Genomic DNA, 20,354 nt, shown 5'->3' with positions numbered 1-20,354 from the left:
TTTAAAGATTATAAGGATAATGGATTGGTTAGATTTCCACAAGTACACACACACTTTTCATTCCACGCCCCCCCCCTTTTATTTAGGCACATACAACTTTGGTCTAAGCTAAAGTGCAGTGGTTAGAAAATGCTCTACCCATCATATATCCATGAAGACCTGAATATTGCCATGGCAATGAGGAAAGCAGGCCGGATTTCTTACAGTGTGAATGCTTCAAAACAAACCATGGGCCCACACAGCCTAGTTTAATCAGCATTAATGGCTCTGACAACCATTGGCTCCTTTATTTTCTCTGTTTACAACAATTTGCTAATTATAATTAAAAATGCCTGGTGTTTGCCAATGATTCCAGAGTCACCTTCTTCAATGCAAGAAGACAAGGATATGAAAAAGTCTAAAAATAGTATCCATCCTAGCAGTTTTAGAAGTAAAGGAAAACCAGTGAAAAGATATAAGATGGTCTTGAATCTGGTGAGGGTGTAGCAGCACATTAACTGCAAAGTCTTTAACCTGTTCCAGGAACATAAAAGGTATTTATAGAAGAAAATAAAAGTTAGCTTGGAATTTTCTTAACATCAACATCCTCAATCACTAGAAGAAATAATTAGGGTGTAAGTATTTATGTTACTTAAAATTCTATAATAGAAATTTCTGTTCTGTAATTCACAGACAATAAATTGACTCCAAAAGGTCTACACAGTCCAAAATTTTAAGCAATATTGTGAGTTCAGGCTCATTTGTGAATTGTTTTTTCCTGGGTATATGATCACTAGTTCAATAAATTATAACATGGCTGGTTACTCATAAAAGACAATATAATCTTCGTTGTTATTCTGTCTTTGCTTTACAGGGCTGTTGAATTTTACAATTTTACTGGAAAGCAATTTTAAAACGCATTTTGAGAGCAAATATCAATAAAAACTCTAGTCCTAAGAATGCATTCTAAAATAATCCAACAGAAGAATAAGAAAACGATGAATCATTTAGGAAGGTTTAGCAACCACAACTTTAAAATAACCTTAAAATAAGCATATTTTTATCTCACAGAAAAGACAACAGCCATTTGTTAATTCAATGGTTCATTAACTTGTCTCTGTCCCACATTTCTGTTATTTCTTCTCCATGTGTACACTTAACACAGAAGATTGGGCCCGTGGAATCAAGATGGTATCAACATGACTGCAGGCATTCCAGGAATCACAGGCAGGTAGCAAAGCAGGAAAGCAACAATTTTTGTTGTGCATCTTCATTCTAAAACTAATAACTTTCCCAGAATCCCCTCACATGGCCCTTCCCTCTCATTGGCCAAAATGTCTTTACATCCTCTGCCTCAAACATTTATTGCAAAGGAAATGATCAGATGCATTCCCTGCAGCTGGAGATAGACCCAGCCTACTGTGAAGGACAAGATTGCTCATAGGAGGGCATGGAAGTTAGAGATCTGTTGGAGAGTAAGAAGATGGGCACTAGATTTTTCTTGGGTAAGAGCCACTTTCCAGCCATGATGCACTACCTAGGTGATGTCATTGTAGGAATCTTCATTGTTTATGGTAATATTAACCTGTCTCTATATATTTCACATACATGAAAAAGAATTAACAGGATCGTGAACACATGAGTACTGAATCACTCAGCTTTAAGTATTAACATTGGTTCAGATCTCATTAATATATTTGTGATTGCTGGGCATGGTGGCACATGCCTGTAATCCTAGCAGCTGGGGAGGCTGAGGCAGAAGGATCACAAGTCCCAAGCTAGCATAAGCAATTTAGCAAGGCCCTAAGCAACGTAATGAGACCCTGTTTCAAAATAAAAAATAAAACAGGCTGTGGATATACCTCAGTGGTTAAGCACCCTTGGGTTTAATCCTTGGTACAAAAACAAAAAACAAATAACAAAAACATCTGTATTCAGTTATCCAGAATTCATATGATTCCTACTTTTTACCCAGGTATGACTATTAACTGAATTCCTTATTCATCTTTCTCATGCTTAATTATATATTTATGTATTATAAGGACACTTTAAAAATTCATTTGTGATTTTCCAATCATGGGTAAGAAAAACAAAATAGATATTCAGTATGCAAGAATAACATTGTATTCCTAGGAATTACCAACTACAAAAAATTTTAATTCTTTATGGTCTTGATTTTAGTTTCACCCAGTTCATTCAATCAAATGAATCAATAAAAATTGGGATCACATACCACAAGAAATTATTTTTATTTTTTTCATTTATTTATTTATTTTTATTGGTGCATTATAATTATACATGATATGGGTTTTACTGTAATATATTTGTATATATTGTATAATTTGGTCAATTGGAAAGGTCAAGTAAATAAGCCAGTGATAAGCAATCCCTTATTTCTGATGTGAAAAAAAAAAAGCTGAAGAAATACGCAAGTAAATATCATGGCCCCTGAGTTAAAATAACAGAGGAACAAGAAAGAAACAAACTCTAATTCCAATATGTAAGAAGAGTGCTATAGGAGTGGTACTTTGAAATTCAACTTGATTCTTCTAGTTTATTATTTATTTATTTATTTATTAGTGCTGTGGATTGAATCCAGGGCTATACGCATGGTATGTGCTCTGCCATGGAACTACACCCATAACCACATCTTAGTTTTGAAAATGAAGACCCAGTAGCACATAGTCTAGAAGAAAACCTTTACATTCCATATTTTGCCAGCCAGCTATATTCATTTTTCTGGGGAATTCTGACTGTGAACATGTCCTGCTCATACTTACAGGGGGATTCTAATTGCCATATTGTCTGTACCATCCCCAAAATGTTGGCCTGTTTTCCTTCTTTAAGACCTTGGAGTTGAATTCTCAATTCATCTGATTAATATGTATATATTAGAAAAGTCTGAGCTGAGCAAAACTACCCTGCCCATAATGAACTTGCTCATGCCTCAAGTAAAGAATATCCTATTCATCTATTACATGCAAGGTATGTAGTTAACAAGAAATCCAATATGAATAAAAACCAGTTCACATATTAAGGAAGTCCTTCTCTATGGGCATCAACAAGTATAATGTGATGTGGTAAATTCTACCTGAAGCAAAAATTATAGGAAGTTCATAGATGTCAGAGACTGGGGTTCACTCTGGGAATCTGAAATATTTTATGGGAGAATATTTGAAATTGTTGTTGAAGAATAGCATGAGTTCACCAGGTCAAGAGGGAAAGAAAATGTCAGAAAAATTAAATATTCTGTATTTCAAATAGAAAAACCAATTCCATTTGGCTCCTGACCTCTTGAATGTCACTTTATGATGCTTTTATTATTATATGTGGTTCTTAATGAATTGCAAATTTCCTCCCATTCTGTGTAAAGTCAGTTCAATCTTGGACTTCTGAGGTTCCCCTTTGGAAATGCTTTTCATATATTTCTTCATTTCATCTGTGGCCTCCCTTTGCCTTACCACTTCTCTCAATGACAGTCTCTTCTCAAACCCAATACTCCTGTTCTTCTCTCACTATAGAATTGATTATCCATTGGGACCTCAGCCTCTTGAGTCAGTGGGATTATAGGCAGGCACCACTATACCCAATTAGGTTTCCTTTAATTCATCAGTGATTGTATATCTTTTCTCTCTTTCATTTTATGTTTAGTGGATAAATGACTTGCTTTGAAATCCAGATTTTAATTCATGTCCCACATAAAATAGTTGCATGTTTGGTAGAAGTGATTTTGTCTTTTGAACTTCAGATTGGTCATTTAAAACACTGAAGGTAATTTAGTTTTATAAGATTTGAGGGAATAATTAAGTGAAAAAGATGTGAGCCAAAGGAGACACTCAAAATTTGAATCTATGTATTCTTTTTCAGGGTCAAGATTATACTTGGTTATGGATTTGCAAATATTCATTGTATACAAACTACTTTCTCCACTCTAACAAGGCAATTTCTTGGGGATTGTAAGAGATTGACAAATAAGATCAAGAAAAAGAATCATTTTCATTCCTTATCAAACATTAACAGAACATATACTATAAGTGAGGCCCCATACTAGGCTCTACGTGAATCTTAAGAAATAATAGCATTGAGTTAGTTGAAAAGTGGATGATACAGACAAACAGCAATCAACTTTAACAGGAAGGGCTTCATAATCTCCTGTCACTGGGTTCATAAAAAATTTTGTTAGAACACATTGGAAAATATGTGACATTTTAGTTACAGTAAATTATTTCTAAAAGAAGAAATAAAAAGCAAAGAATCAAAACCAGCAGACAAACAAACAGAAATAGAAATCAGTGTCCTATTTGTGATATGCCTATGTTGTAGTTTATTGAGAGTTAGGGCTCACAAATGGTTTGCCTTTGAAAATATTTCCTTGCCATATTTCATGAACTGGTATTATAGATCTACTGTTTTTTCTCACTTTCATCTTACACTACATGGACTTCCAGAAACTATAAAATAAACTTTTGCCAAATATCCAGTGGAGTAGATCAGCTATGGTTGTTAACAAGGAGCAACTGACACTAGCATTCCTCAAAAAAAATGGCTTGCAGTCAGGATTGGGGAACATGATTAGCCAAATGGGAAATTTGTGGGTGTTAAATTTGGAAGTGAACAGAAAACTTGTAGGCTTCAAAATCCCATTTGGCTCCTAAACTAGACACAACTACAGGGCTGTGTGGGGCTTTTTTTCTCCTGTTTTTTTTCCCCCTTTTCTATTTTATTCCCATGGCAGTTTTAGAAGAAGGAGCAAGAATTCCTTTCAAGCAAGAATGTTTATTGCCTGCATGATGCAGGCTTCCATTTAGTTAGAAAAACATGTTTTTCAATTAACTTTCCCCTGATAAACAATGATTTAATTTAAAGGATGACTGTTTTTCAAATTGAAATAAAAGACATTTTTGTTTTTGTAAGAGAAAACTTTACTTTTTAAAAGAAGAAACGATTAGTTGCCAAAGTTTCTAGAAGCTGAGTAATTTTTGAGCTCTTGTTCTAATTCCAAAATATTTTTAGTAGCATACCTGGAATGCTAATGTCTGTATAATCTCACTTGAAGTGTCTAAGAAGATGGCATCCATCCAACCTAATCCATTTGATTTTCTCTCGTTTGCCTTTTGGTGAACAAATTATCTCTGCTGATAGCAATTTACTTTAAAATTGACACTAGATCTCAGCTTGATGAAGAGTGAATAACTCCTTGTTTCCTCTCAAATCATCACATTTAATTTCCTCCCCTCTTTCACTCTTCCTCATTTGCTATCTAGATGCATGAGGATCATGAGATTTCTTTTCCTTCTTTGATTACCAAGATAAGTAATTAAAATATGTCTCTTGAATTCAATTTATTTATTGTAATATAGAGAAGTCCAGGTGGTTTTATATACTATGTACATTAAATATCTAAAATAAAGAGAAAAAACCCTAAGGATAAAGTATTCATCTGGAGAAAAATCACTGCATAAGAAATTAGAGTAAATGTTCCTTCCATAAAGGTAAACGGAAAGTACACTCATTTAACAAGAAATGATAACAATGATAGGAATTAGCTGAAGATCCTGTTTCACCCACTCCAAAACAAAGAACCTATCTCCCCCAAGTGCTCCTCTCCTCCACCACCACCAGAAGGTGTGGGGAAGAACAAGTCATGTTTAAGAACTTATTCTCTTAAAAGTGACATTTAAAAATCTTTAGCTTGGTGTTTGCACAATTGAAGTAGTAACACTAGGTAGGATTTGATCCATAGAAAGGCTTATCTTTTTAATTCTAGCATGAGTATGCAATTTGAGAATGGGTATGGGATGAGGAAAATACACAATACTAAGTAAATAATAACTTCACTGTAAGATAGATGGTCTTACATATTTGGGAGGCTATTAGGAAAATATTTTCCACAGAATATATTTAGATGGTATCCTGAAATGTGTCTGAGAAATGTGTGTGTTCAGGTGTAAGTGTACATATGTTGAAGAGATTGAATAAATTACATGTAGGACATAAAGAAAAACAAAACTATATGCCTATGTGCAGTTTATACTTTCAAAAAGAACTAACTTGGTCTGTTTGTGGCTGCTCTAAAATTTGCTCCAAGTCTTAGTGTTGCCAGCTGGCTGGGCTGGCAACTAAAAGACCATACAAATACAGAAATACCTTTTTTGGGGGTCAGAGACAGCTCTGAGACTTCAGGTGTCAGCTCCCAAGCTGGAGGACAAGGAAAGCAAGGGAGGCAAGAGACAAGAGAGTAAGTGCACCCAAATGCCAGTATTTATTAGGGGAAGACATTTGATAGAATACTCCACACAAATAAGGCAAAGAATTGTGTTACAACAAACAGGGTGGTGTGTAGCCCAGTCCCATTGGGTGACATCCAATCCCAGAGCTGCACTTCCTTTCCCAGAAAAGGTAAGGCCCACTTGCTTCTCACTTCATGGAATGTCAGTTTCACACCCCCTTTACTCAAGGCTAAGGAGGCGTGCTCAGCTCCTGTTCATGGGGGCCCTCCAACTTGGGGTATCTAAGCAACCTCATAACCCTGGACAATCCTGTGAGTCTAGGAATGTCAAAGGCCACCATGAACTATTTTGGTGACACCCATAGAGTGTGTTCTACAATGGATAACTAAGACTTAGAGTAAGGAGAACACACTCTGGAGGGAAATCAAATCAATGGGTACATAGTAGGCTTTCTTAAAAAAATAGAGATTTACAGGTTAGAATTTTGATATTATTTGTGGGGGTTATTTTTAAAAGGTAAATTCGAGTACAAGAGAATCAAAATAGGACCTGGAGACATCTGTGAAATTCCCCCATTGAAAGATTTAACCCTTTTGATGTCTTTCGTTTGTATAATAGTTAATTCAAATATAGTATAGTGATAATAATTCATTTCCTTTCTTATGGTATTTAGCTATCTCAACTTTCAGCAAAGATAGATATTCCTATATATCATCCTGTGATGTTTTCATGGAGAAAGGGTGACTGTGAGGAGGGATCAGCAGTCAACAGCAATGATTAATCTTGAATTTCAGGTAGTTAATAGAAGTGAAGTGATTGGTTGACCCTACAATACTGAGAAGCAGTTGTCAGATGAATGACTCAAGATGAATATGAGAACCATCAAATTCTAACTGTATATTGACCAAAATATAAGAGAAGAATATGATTCTTAGAGTGGAGAAAATACTTACACTCGGTTAAATTGATAAACAGTGTTTAGTGTGTGCTGTGTGTTCTTCAAATATTATTTTATTTAATAATCACAAATAATACCACATTACACAAGAAGAGAATAAACTTTAAAGAGATGAAATGATGTTCCCAAGTTTATACTGTTTAATGGTGATAGACTCACCATCCATCTCAATTTTTTTTTTCAAGTTTGTCTTCCCTGAACCTATAGCTTGACTAGTAACATGTCATGGTTGTGTTTGCTTTATTAAAAATTGACATATTAAGTATTCTTAAAATTCCAGAGACCCTTTAATATACTGCTTGGATTGTATTGATTTCAACATTTATTATATTTAATTATCTTTTGAGTTCTGGTTTTTAAAGAAAGATACCACTGCAGATGACTTTAACTTCTGTTGGTAAACTGTAGGAGTTCTGTGTTTGGGATTGGGTCTCTGATACTCTTTGTGATCGTGGCATTCTTGGTGGCTAGGAAGTTTCTGTGCAAAGATACAGAATGCCTGGATGCTGGGAAGTATCTGTGCAAAAGTGCAGAAAGCCTGGCTATTGGGAAACTCCTCTGTCAAACACATGGGATGCCTGGCCACTGTAGCAATGCTCTCCATGAGGGTTTCGACCTTGATCTTAGACACATAGCTCCTGGGAATAGAAGAATTTGTTTGATAGATAACTACAATGTTTCATCAAACTCTGGTGCTCTGGAAGCTGCCCACCTAATAGTAACTTCAGGCAGTGGATTTTCTTGAGAACTGCACAAAGCTCCTAACATTGCATATTGTAACTATGAAATGTAACTGCAGCGTGAGCAACTTTACTGATACTCTAAACAGTAATGTAGGTATGGTCCTAATCACCTAATATAACCTATTGGTATAAACAAACATGGCTGCTTGGACAAAGAGCCACTCTGCCACCCTCCCTGCCTCTGCACCTTGTCTGTCTCCTCTTTATTATAATTCTTTATGGTAAACATCACTGACTATTCCTGTACTTCTGCCTTTCTTTCCAGAGGAAACCACTGAACTGAAGTTGGATTCTATCATACTCATTGATGTTTTTTATTTTTTATATTATTCTCATGAATTGAATTATGTATAATATATTTTCATTACACATATATTATAGACACACATGCATTTATCTGTACATTTAATTACTTACCTGTAAATATCTGGTTTATTCTGAATTTAGACATTAAAAACCCTCACCATCTTTTAAAATATCTTTATTGGTGAATTATAGTTACAAATATTATTAGGGTTCATTGTTACATATTCGTACATAAATACAAGATTATTTGGTCAATTTCATTCCTCAGTACCTCTCCTTTCCTTCCCTTTCTTCTTCCCCCCTTGTCTCTTTCCTCTACTCTACAGGTGTCTCTTCTATTTCATGGGATCTCTCTGCCTTTTAAAAATCCCTTTTCTCTTTCTAGCTTCTACATATGAGATAAAACATATGATGATCCTTGAATTTCTGAGCATGGTGTATTTCACTTAACATGGTGTTCTGAAGTTCCATCATTTTTCCTGCAATTGACATGACAATCTTTCTTAGATACGGCTGAATAAAACTCCATTGTGTGTATGTGTGTGTGTGTGTGTGTGTGTGTGTGTGTGTATATATATATATATATATATATATATATATATATATATATATATATATATCTCACGTTTTCTTTTATTCATTCATCTCTTGATGGGCACCTGGTCTAGAAAAAACCACAAACATCTTCTTTTTTTCCAAATTCTATCCATATGGATAAATGTAAACTGACTTATTGATTCTCACACCTGTATAGCAACAACATACATGAATGCATTACTATTTATTTCTGTATTTCTCTACTTTTGGATATTTAGATTATTTCATTTTTTTCTGCTACATATAATGCCAAGGTAAAAACCTTTGAACTTACTACTTTGTGTGATTGTGCTAAGAATTTTACATGTGTCTAGAAGAGAAGCTGCTAGGCTATAAGGTGAGTCAGTTAAAAACTTCAATAGGGTTTGTCCAACATTTCTACCCTCCACAGTAGTAAGAGCTCCTAATTCTCTATATCCTTTTCATCAATTGCTATTTTCAGAGATTTAAATTTTCTTTACCTGGCAAACATTAAGTGCACTTCCCTGTGTCACTGATTTTCATTTTTCTGACTTCTACTATGCTGGTGCAAGGTTTGTTATGTTTACCCAGCTTTGAAGCACCCTCACCAGAGGTAATTTGAAACACTTCTGCAATTTTTTTCATACTTTTTAAAAGATGAAACCGAATGTCCCTCCTCTTCCATGTGAGCTAGATTTTGTGCTTCACTTTTAAATAATAGAGCAAAAGAGAACTTTATTGTGCTTCAGAGAATAGGCCATAAAATTCACTGAGCCTTCCTGCTTCTATGCTCTCTTGAATCCCTTGCTAGTGGCAGGGAGCAGGAAGCAGTGCCAGCTGCCATATAGTGAGTGTACTCAAGTAGCCTATGAGAAGCCTATGGGATTAAAAAAGAGGCCTCTTGACAAATAGACAACAAGCAATAGAGGCCTCCTGCCAGCATCTAGCAAGGTGCTAATGACTGATGCTTCCAGTGATTGATGTCTTGCCTGAAACCTCATGACACACACTGAGCCAGAAAAATGTGATGGTCCAATATCACCCCAACTGAGCCACTCACAAATTTCAGACATAATAAATGTTTATTGTTTTAAGCAATTAAATTCTGGAGTAATTTGGTATCCAACAACAGGACTGGTAGAGGCTTCATAGAGCAGGTGCTACTGGTGTTTTATAACTAGGGACTAATTTTATCTTCTTAGAATCAAGGTTCTAACAGACAAAGAGAAAATATAAGCCTAACCCCAGATTTATAAAATGATGTCCTTGCTCTGTTTAATTAAATCTGTCTCAGGCCTTCTAATCTTTTTTTTTTTAAATTCACAATATATTACTAATATCTGCTGCCTATATTTCAGAAAGGAGGTTCTCTTGCCCTAAGAAATAAACATTAAAGTATTTTTGGGCAGTTAGTACATTTTTCCTATTATTTGTATTGAGAATAATGGTTTTTGCCCAGGAGAGTTGCCTAATAATATAATGATGAATAAAAATTTTAACTCAAGAAAATTAAATTTATTGTCCTCAAATTCTGCAAAAACAGAAATAAGCAATTAAATTGATTACATGTTGAGTATGAAGCTAAATTCTATATTGTACACTTAGCACTTAAATTTTCAAAGCCATTTACATAAAATATTATCAGGCTTCATCCAAATGGGTATGTGAACATTAACGCAAAATCATTGTTGATAATTGGACCAATTTACAGGGCTTATAAAAGAGCTCATGCTAATTTAAATCCAGATCCAATGCCATGAGATCCAGGCTTTATTCATTACAACATATTACCTTGTCTACAGCGATAATGTCAATGTGAGTGCCTTTCTTTTCCTTTAAGAAAGAAAGTGAACATGTCTTTTCAATATAAAATATTAAATTTATTACTAATGTTTATAAAACTAGAAGTGCTTAGAAAAGCTAGAGAGTATCATAGTCTGTGTGAAATACCCTCTCTCCATCCCCAACCACAAATATATATTCACTTAGCCTTGGGGTCCAAGATACAAACCTGAAGCCAAGTCTTATATTTGTATTTTAATTTTGCAACCAACTTCATGTTCAAATTAACTACCTTTAACATCTGATCTTTTTAAAACAAAGGTATAAAGTGTATATTTTTAAATAACCTAAAGTCCCAGAATAAAAAATTATTTAAAATACAATGTAATCATAGGCAAAGAAAATAAAAGCAGATAAAACTTAGTCACACACTAGTTACATACGGAAATGAAAATTGTATGTGTTTGTAAGTACGTATTTTCATAAAAATGGTTTCAAAGTGATATAACCTTTTGACAGCCAGTTGTAAATATTTTTCCTTAAAATTCACTGGCTTTTTAAATTATAAAGAAAGAACATACAGTGTTATTGTTGTAAAAATAAACAAATACTAAGATTGCAAACAAAAAACACAGTATGATGTGGTGGATAAAATTGTGGGTTACAGAGGCAGAAAGCCCAACTCTGTCACTCATTAGCTGTGTGACCATTGACAAATCACTTAACCTTCATGTGCTCCCATTTCCTCCTCAGTAAATGGAGATAACACTGAAATCTTTCTCATAAATATAGGAATAACAAATAAATATATATAAAGCTTTTGGGACTATGCCTGACTCACAAAACATTTAATAACTGGCAACTATTGACTGTTATGCCTATAAATTCCTATGGGCATCGTTTAGAAGAGAAACTGAGTATTTGGAGAAGAACAAGATCAGAAAGTGAACGAATTATGAGTAGAAAAGAAATATTTTGTGAAGAAACACAGAGAAAAACAGGAGATAAGGAAAAGAAAAGAAAGAGAAGGTATAAAGAATGATAAACAGGAGATGTCTCATCTGAATTCACATTGAACTATTTACTTTCCTGTGTCTCCTGGCTAGGAACCATGAGGGCTGGGTAGAGTCTGTGCTTTCTTTGTATTTATCTTGATTTGCTAACTAGTTAGTTAACCATTCTTCAGTTTTCTTTTTCCCAAATCTATACTCTGGATTAAAAAATAAGAAGGGAGAATTTATATTGGGGGCTTTATCATCAGAAAATAGGACTGGCAGGATCTGGAATATGGACACACACCCATGTACTCGTGTATGTGAGTGTGTATGAGCACACACACACACACAGGTCAATATATACCAATATTTTTATATTTAATATATACTTTTATATTTAATATATACCAATATATTCATATTTTTATATTGTTTATATATATTCTATATGGTCTAAACTACTTAAAAAGACCATAATTTTGAGCAAACAAACCCAAGAGGTTTACGTATGTTTGAGTGTATAAAACTGGCTGTTAATGAAAGAGTGATAATTTTGCTTTCCTCAAGTTCACAGATTCAGGCTCACTGAAGCTAATCACATTGAATATAGCATGACAATCACGTAAGAGATGATTCTGTTATAGATGACTGTCAATACAGCACTTGGAAATATTTGCATAAGATACCTTCAGGCAAATGAACAAATAGCTATGTTAACATTCCAGTAGACTACAAGTCCCATCCCTATAAGGTAAGATGATTCGAACTGAAATGGAACTACTGAAGCCCCTTGATCTCAATACCCAGCAAAATATGCCTTCATTGATTTGTCAGTTAGCATTGCTCTTTCTGCCTATACACATGATCTCTACAAGAGCTAATCTGGGATCCAAATGTTGCTTAGTACAAAAAAGTCATTATTCAATCTGTCATATATATAAGAGATCTTTAGATACATTCTCATTTGCATTTGGTTCCAGAAAAAAATATCTCTCTGAAGATAAATATCTTACCTTTCCTCTGCTGTGTAACAATAATAATATTTAAAAGCTTTCCTTGTGTCTCTTTTTGTCTCAGCAACCAGTTTAAAGATTGCTCAGATAAAGACATTTGCAGGGGCTTAGCAATTACTTTTATATTTTTATATATTATCATTCTGTTCCCAATTTTTCATCTTATCTTTAATATTTTGATTGATCACTTTTTAAAGGATATTAGTGGTACATAAATTCGAAGGAAAGTCAAAGATTTTAACATTCTGTTTTAATTTGTGGCACTTCAAAATTAAGCTGTAGAGAAATCTCTCTTTTGAGATAGATAGTAAGATAGTAATTGAAATTTTGCAGTATTCCATTTGATTTAATTGAATGTACTGAACATAAATTCTACACAAAATATTCCTTTTAAAGATGTGGCATTTTTATTAATTTATGAAATGGATACATTATATCTGGCTTTAAATCCTTGTTTTTCATACTTATGTTGAAGAACTTCAAATAATTTTAAGTGCTAGGGTAAATATGAATTCAGTAAAAACTTTAGCTAGGAGAGTGTGTCCTACTTGCTGAGGCAATTTAACTTATAAGTCAAAGTTTTATACTGAAATCTGAAATATAAGTTCCTCAAATTTTGCACACTACTAAACTAAAACATCACTCTTATCAATTATCAATGATATTATTAGTTAACTACCACTGCATAATAAATTATCCCCAAATGGCTTAAAGCAACCAAGTTATTACATCATTGTTTCTGTTATTCAGGAATGTGAATGTTATCTTTTCCCTTAAGGTCTCCTATATGGTTTTTGGCTGGTTGTCTACCACTCTTGGAATTAACTGGAGACTGAACAGGACTGTGGATCTATTTCCATGATCACTCCTGTGCTGTTGGTAGCAGGTCTCAGTTCCTCACTGATTATTGGCCAGAGGCCATAGTCCTTTGCCACATAAACTGTTCCTCAAGGTGATTTAAGGGCCACACAACATAATGGTTGATCCCCCCCCCCCAGTAGGTGATCCAAGAGGGAAGGGGACTTGAAACTGCTTTTGACCTAACTTATACACCTGTGCTTTTGTCATATGATTGTAGTTAGAAATGAGCCATTTAATCTAGTTTACACTCAGAGGGGTTGGGTGTGGACTAAGCTCTGCCCTTTGAAAGGAGCAATATCAAAGAGCTTGTGGGTATTTTAAAACCATCACAATCTTCCCTCTGGGCACAGTTTATTTACACTAACCACAGGGCTCAGCAGTAGAGCTCTCACCTAGCACAAGCGGGACCAGTTTGATCCTCAGCACCACATAAATATAAAGGCATTGTGTTGTGTCCATCTACTATATATATATATATATATACTCACACACATATATATTTCTCCCTCCTGAAGACCAAAAGCACTGTTACTTTATACCATCAACTCAAGTATAAATTACATCCAGGTGCAGACACCCCATAGGTGCAACTTCTTATTTACAGCTCCCAGAAGAAAGTTCTAAAACAATGAAATAATTAGACAAAAAGAGGAAAAGGGATTCACAGAGGAGTCACTGTACATAGTAAATTTGAAATCTCTCTGGGCTTGTGTTGTAACTGCCTTGATCAAAACTTAGGTTTAGGTAATGATTTTCCACAGTTCTTCCTCTATCTTTTGGGGTTTGGATCTTATTTTCCAAGTTATCCTTTCTTTGTAGTAAAAGGCATTACATGTTACAGTTGAGTACTCTGCTTCCAAAGTTCCTTTTTCATTCTATACTTTCTCAATCCCTTTTAGTCCAAACTGGTGACTTTCCTGAAAACACAATTCTTTTCAAAACTTTCTTGGTTTTCTGAATTTATTAGACCAGTGTTACAAAGTAACTTGGGCTTTTGTCCAGGTGGCTGTGAGACAATATCTTCAAGCTTCTTAGAAGGGTCACTGTCTGATTGAGGAGATCTATGAGACATAACCTTTCACACAATGATAGGGCTTTTGTTTGAGTGGATGCTACTCTGAAGCATCATTTTGATCTTTCTGAACTAGTAACAAAGGCATTTTTTAATTAGCCATTTCTTCAATGCTTCTCAGGATTTCATTCATACCTCCAAGTCCTTCTTAGCGTTTATCAACGGTCCAATAACAAAGTTTGTCCCATGCTTCATGTTTTTGTTATGGAAGCACCACAGTTCCAGTTATCAAAATCTTTACTAGTTACACATCACTGTGTAACAAATTATTCAAAAATTTAGCAACCAAAAATGCCAAATCTTTATAATTTCATATTTTCTGTGAATTATAAATTTGAAAATGGCTTTCCTGGGTAGTTATGGCTCAGAGTTTCTCATGTGGTTGCACTCAAGAAGTTTCTCAGGACTGAGTCCTTGAAAAACTTCACTAGAACTGAAGAATCCATTTTGAAGCCCATTCACAAAGCTGTTGTTCATTCCTCCTCAGAAGGGCCTCTCAATGGCATAGCTTGTGTGTCCTTTCACAGGGCAGCTGGCTCCCTCAGAAGCAAGCAGGGAGAAAGATAATTGAAGTAACAGTGTCTTTTATAATCTAATCTGAGAAGTAGCACAATGTCATTTTTGTCCTATATTGTATACTAGAAGTAAGACACAATATCCAGCCCAAACTTAAGGAGAAGAAATTAAGCTCAACCTCTGGAAACGAGGTGTCAAAGGGTTTGTGAACAAACCAAAAAACTTTTACAATGATCCTTTTCTGCATCGGAAAAGAACTTTAAAAATACTTTTCTGCTTTATGTCATGGTAACTTGCAATTTTATTGACATTCCTTTCCTAGAACATCCTTTTACTGACTTACACAATGAAAGTCTTTCTTCTTTTTTTAAAAAAATAATTATTGGATCACTGTTTTCATTATTTTCCACGTTCTTGTCATTGTGTATTAACATCTTGTTGTATTAACATCTTGCTGACTAAATCAATTAATATGCATCAAACATTTTCAACTTTTATTTGGAGATGAGGCTGAGCACTGTCACTGAGGAATAAAGGGAAGGAGGCAGCTTCCTCATACAGTCAGCTTAGTTTAAATTTGATGTTTTCAAACTGTATTTGTTTGAGTTATCTGTAGTTCTGTAACAAAATACCCCACAACTTGGTGTTTTAGAGCAACAATCCATCTCTTAATTCTTAGCGTTAAGTTGGTGCCCTTTAGGTGTTCGTTTGCTGGGTGTGCTGGCAGCTAGTATTACAGCTATCTAAGAGTTTCATTAAAGCAGTCACATGGCTGCTTGTTGGAGCTGGATATTGGTTGGGAGCTTGCCTGGGACTATCTACAAGGGTGTCTCAATTATTCTTTATGGGGCCTCTCTGAGTGACTTGACATTATCATAGCATTGAGTCTGAATTCTATGAGTCAGAGAGTTGAAGTTTCCAGTAGAATTAAGTCTTAAATTTTTCAAGATTAGAACATCATTTTTTTCCTGCAGTCTATAATAAAGCCAGTAACAAAATCATCCTCAATTCAAGGTGCATTGAAATAATTACCATGTCCTGATATTAGAAATGCAGCATACATAGAGGAAGGGGAAAGTATTATTTATTCCATCTTTGGAAAATAGCTAGCATAGTCTATTTTTTTTTTTTTTGGCCACAAAAATTCATGACACTCCTCTTACTCAACTCCTTGTAAGACTTCAAAGAGCCTCAACTACTTATAGCATTAGCATATAGTAAATCTAGAATTTCATCAAATAAATCAGGTTAAAGTAGCAATGGGTATCCTTGGGTACCTGTTCCTGGATGTGATGGCATAGAGAATAAGTCCCCCCACCAAATTGCCTGATTTTCCTAAATACCCATTATGAAATGCAAGAAATTGACTTAATAACAGCACTAAGCATCCCTATTGTAACAGGAAAGAAATAGTACTCATAGATGTCACTGGTTCATAGCAATTCTGAAATCCATGTAAATATGTATTGTTTTTTTATCTTGTCTTTGGTAGAAAACATTGGCTGTATTGAGTCATTTATTCTATTTAATAAAAAACAATCTTGTATATGCTGCCAGATAATTTTGTCAGCCTGTATTCTTCATAGGAAAACAAGGAGGACTAAAAGTCTATTTTCATTTTGAACTAGTTCTGTCCCTTTAGTTCAAGATAGTAAAAATTTTATAAAAAACCTTGTGGATTTATAGTGAATCAAGTTGTGTTTTATTCTATTAGATTAAATCCACAACTACATATCTGAGATAAGTTTCTTTATATGTTGAATTAAGGGTAAGCATGTGGTGATATAATACCTTTAAGATTCTTAGAATCCCTTTTATCTAACAGAGTCTATAAAGCACATGGTGTATAGCTCAAAACTCTGTAGACATGACCTTAACCTTCCTCAGTTTGCATCAAAAGGTTTTATAGATGTCCTTTTGAGCTGTTTATCCACTGTAAGGCTTTTACTAATATATTCCTGAATTTGACATTGTGTTCTATGTTTTAATTTACCTTGGGCATCTTTCATGTGTTAAGGTACTTGGGAATGATAAAGATTTTGATTTTCCAACCTAGCAATTATGAGATTTCTTCTATGTGTTTTTTTTTTAAACTGAATCATGGTAACTTTAGTTCATTCACTTCTTCCCATATTTTTCATAGGCAAATTTTTAAAAATCAACTTTTATTTCCACCACCCTGCCTGGAAGAATCCTTATACTAGTTTATTAGGTTCATGAATGCATGTAACCACTATTGCAGGGTTCTTAGAAATTATGGAACTACATAGCATCTGCCACTTTTTGCCTATATCCAAATATACTTCCTTACAGCTCTTTAGTCTCTACTAATACTGTTATAATTTCTGTATAATACCAAATCTACTGCCACATGTTTTAGATTATAGCAATGGTAGTAGTTCGCTTCTAGGTATCCATTTTGTATTATTTATTTCTGTGCAAAAAATTACTCTGTATTTTAATGGCATGAAACAACAATTGTTTAAAATTTGCTTAATCATTCCATAAGTTTACAGGGATCATCTGAAAATTCTGCTGTACATGATGCTATCTGAGTTTCAATTACCTGGCGGCTCAATCAGGATAGAATATCCAATATATTTCACTCATAGTAGTGGGTAGTTTGTGTTGGCTGCAAGGGAAAACTGAAAGTCAGTCTGGGAGATCAGCCTATCTTTGAGACTGGGGCACTTGGGTTCTCTTTCATCTATTTTTCTCTCTAAGGCTTTAGCTTCTCAGAATTTAGTGTTAAAATGGTCAGAAAGTTAAAGGTCTTAATCATTTCAAGATCTGAGTTCAGATCAAAACCACCACTTTGCCACGTTATATTGAGAAAAGTCAACCACAATGTCAGTTTACAAAAATAAGAGAAATAAATTCTAGCCCTTTATATTAAGTATGGAATGTGCCTAATGTAAGGGAAGAAATAATTGAAGTTAAGTAACCTACTATTCAGAACATAAAAGCCCTGCAGTTTAGGTTAGATTCTGTAGGGAACTAACTCTAAAGCAGAAATAATTCAAGTCAGAATATTACTGGGAATAAAACATGGCAAGAAACTTGAGAGAGTAAAGATAGGAAGTATGGTATAAGAAATTTTAAAAGGAGGTAATTTAAACAAAAGTCTCTGAAAAGTCAGTGGAAAATTCTGGAACTGAGGTGTCTCTACCAAGTTTCTAAGAATTGAGGCAAGGGTGTCTTTGTATACCCATATCCCCAGAGTTGCCTCTAAGCAGGGATTATAGTTTTGAATAAAGTAGCACCTTTGGCCACAGGAATTTCTGGAGAGTAACTCAGGTATAAGCAGTCAGCAGCAGACAAAATTCCTGAAAGCTGAGGGGAATAATTCCTTAATCCTGAAGGTCAATTATTACTTTATGGTATCCACTAGCTTCTATTCCTTGCCAGTTCTCAGGCCCAGAAGCCACTGACCAAAAGAGGCTAAATTCCTGGGAAGACATACACTGCAGCATCAGGTCTAGTATTTTATGTGAATGTATATAGGTGAGATATAATTTACATTGTATAGTGAAGATGTCTATAGTCCAGTATGCAACCATGCAAAAAGGAAAACAGGATACCCAGGTGTAGTGGCACCCCCTCCTCTACAGAAAATCTTAATTAAACGTTTCCAAAGACCCTCACCATAACTGTTCTTAAACTATCAGCAAGAATTTCTGCAACAAAGTTTTCAGGCAGGAGGTGTGTTGCTGAAGCAGGATGTGATAACAAAGATTAACCCAAGGCCTCCACAGAGGCATTTGCATTTTTGTATCCAGGCCTGGGTTTAATGCCCAGAGCAGCAAAAAGATTGCTTTTGTGTGGACTTCTACAGATTTCGAGCCTCTGAGCCCCTACCCTATACACTAGGTATAAAGTTCTCAAACTTTCTGAACTCGGGGTTCAGAGGGATTGAAGGACTATGGTGAAAGCTCCCTTCTAAGCCTGGCTGCAGCCAATAAACCTACTTACTGCTAATTCCTTGGTGTTCAGCCTCATCTGCCCCAGAACATATGTATTTCAAAAACTGTTAGACACAAGATTTTACTTGAAATTGACACCTGGACATCAAAAGTGCCATTATAATCTAACATCTATTATAGCAGGCCTCTAGGCAGGCCATGGAGTAAATGGAGTCCCATTCATTGTCTAACTTACATTAATGCCACTGAGTTTCTTACCCCATTTAATACCATTTTTTCAGTTCCTAAATGCAGTATCAGAAAGAAAATCTTGGTAGTTAGGCCAACCCTCCAATGGGTTTCTTGGCCTTTGTGGTAAGAGTTTTTATAGTGAGGAAGGCTATGTGGCAAACTCTAAAACTATCATTTTTCAGGAGTGAGAATCAATGAGAAACAATGTCAAATTCTGGAGTAAATGGTAGATTAGTGGTTCCTTAAAGATCCAAAGGAGAAATTGTCTCCTCCATTGTGTTTCCATCAATTCACCCTTTGCAGCTCTAGAAAAATAAGAGAAAACCTGGCAGATAACAATGAACTTCAAACTTAGTAGCCATCCCTGTTTTGGCTGCTGTACAGATTACATGTCTTTGTTAGAGTAGATTAACAGTCTCTTATATACTGCATGCAGCACATGTGTGTAAGGATGAGTACTTCCTTATCCACCTATCAAGAGGAGAGCTGAGATATAGTCTGCAACCACATGAAAACAATGAAGCAATAACTGTGCATGTTTCACTATTTTGGCTCAGGGTCTCCTCATCTTTTATTATAATAAAGACAAAAGAACCTAGATTATATGATTATAATGGAGACATCATATTCATCTACTGTATCAATGACCTCATATCAATCACAATGGATAATTAATGGAATGCATATTGGAAGACCTATAAAGCTACATCTGTACAGGGATCAGTAGATAAGCCATATAACATTTCAGGGGTCTAACAAATCACAAACTATTGGGTCTAGTAGTCATGGACTTACTAAGACATCTATTCCCAAATCAAGGACAAAAATTATTGTATTTCATATTTTCTTTGACTAAACATAGCTTGTAAGGCCTCCATGAGCTTTAGATGCACATTTTATTCATTTGTGAATACTAATCTGACCCATTTACCAGATGACAAAGAAGCTTCCAGCATCATATAGGTCTGCAAAAAAAAGCAGTAAAAGGCTCTGCAACCAATTCAGTTTGTGGTACAAGCAGCTTTGTGTTTTGGGTCTTATGATCCTGATACTGGAAGTGGAATTCTGTACAGAATTTATTGCAAACCATTGTAACGTGTTGGAGGAAGGCCATGACATCTGCAGCAGAGCACAAGACACAAATGAAAAATCAGCACCTGGTATGTCATTGGATCAGGTAAAAATTA

This window comes from Ictidomys tridecemlineatus, chromosome 3, assembly GCF_052094955.1.
Source record: "Ictidomys tridecemlineatus isolate mIctTri1 chromosome 3, mIctTri1.hap1, whole genome shotgun sequence".
Taxonomy (NCBI): Eukaryota; Metazoa; Chordata; class Mammalia; order Rodentia; family Sciuridae; genus Ictidomys; species Ictidomys tridecemlineatus.
Note: the sequence above shows the minus strand (reverse complement) of the source record.